The sequence below is a fragment of the Triticum aestivum genome, chromosome 5D (genome assembly GCF_018294505.1).
Source record: "Triticum aestivum cultivar Chinese Spring chromosome 5D, IWGSC CS RefSeq v2.1, whole genome shotgun sequence".
Classification (NCBI taxonomy): Eukaryota; Viridiplantae; Streptophyta; class Magnoliopsida; order Poales; family Poaceae; genus Triticum; species Triticum aestivum.
Window position 1 is genome coordinate 261,584,920 of NC_057808.1, and position 1,533 is coordinate 261,586,452.

Here is a 1,533-nt window from a genome sequence, read left to right on the forward strand (position 1 = left end):
AAATAAAATTTATTCCTTTGAAGTAGGATAAAATTGGCTTTTCGCAAAACTGTAACCATAGAGCTTTCCACCAGCCATATATGCATGTAGTATAGCATTTGCTATTATTCATTAATCTCTATGTGCTACATTGCCAGTATATTCTATGTGCTGACCCGTTTTGGGGCTGCAACGTTTCATGTTGCAGACTTTTCAGACGACGAGTAAGATGCCTTAGGTCGTGGTCTTATACTCAGTGATGCCGGTGGAGTTGATGGACTCACTTATCTTCCAAGTCTTCCGTTGTTATCGTTATTAGATGGCCTTAAGCCATGTTTATCATACTTAATCTCTTTGGAGATATTCGATGTAATAAGTGTGTGATTGCTACTCTGTTATAAATCCTCCATTTGTACTGTGCATGTCAGCATTACTGATCCAGGGATGACACTGGTGCACAGCAGCACAGGCCATTTGAGGTCTGGTCGCTACAAAGTTGGTATCAGAGCACACGCTGACTATAGGACACGACCACTAAGCTTAAGCCCTAGAAAGCTTCTCTCTTCTCATTTCTGACCCCTCTCCACTTTCTACTCTTTTAGGAATGGCGAATGCAAGGAGCAAGTTCATGCAACCAGATGAAGACACGCCGTTTGGACGACATTTGAAGGAAGTCACCAAGTACTTGAACATAGGAATACCAAGCGTCACCGGAACCTACAACGCCACATTACCTGAAGAGGAGAGCTGGAAGATTCAAGTTATCATTCCAGGAAGGACGTTTGTGCCAATTAGGGAACCCATGAGATTGGTTTTCGAAGCACCAACTTGGAGTTTAGGGAAGAGCATGGCCGCACACATCGCCATGGGACGCATCGGAGAAGTCTACCACCAGGAGCTTAAGGATACAATTTATCAGATTTGTGGACGTCGAGACGCGCAATGGGAGATGATCAAGACCAAGAAGGATGGATCAATTGCAGCTTTCATCCAGGAGCAGAACCAACATATTCGACGCCAGGAGAATCAAATGTGCACGGACAAGGAAGAATTGAAGAAGGCATTCACGAAGATCAAGGAACTCCAAGAAGAACTCAAGACTACACGCGAAGATTACTTGGAGGAAATCAACGCGCTAGTAGGGAAGATTGACGACCTGGAGAAGAAGATTGGAACGTTCGTCGGAAATCCAGTGCCAAAAGCAGAAGTCGATGAATGCACTTGTCCGGATAACTACATCATCATCGACGACACCGACTCGGAACCAAGTGAAGACGAATGGATTGATGAAGCTGGAGCAGACATCATGGAGTCTTCAACGGGTCATAATTTCTAGTAGACCACCATATCAGTAGTAGTTTTTCCCCCATTCAATAGTATAGCTCAAGCACTTTGTAACGCTAGTTAGATCGATTATTTTGCCTTGTTTGGATTGATTGAGTGATATTGATTGAATTTGTCGCATGAGCATATGGGTAGTGTTTTCTCTCTAGACCTCATTCTATTCTAAACTCTCATCTTTTCTAAACCTATCAGATGCCTCCGAGACACGAC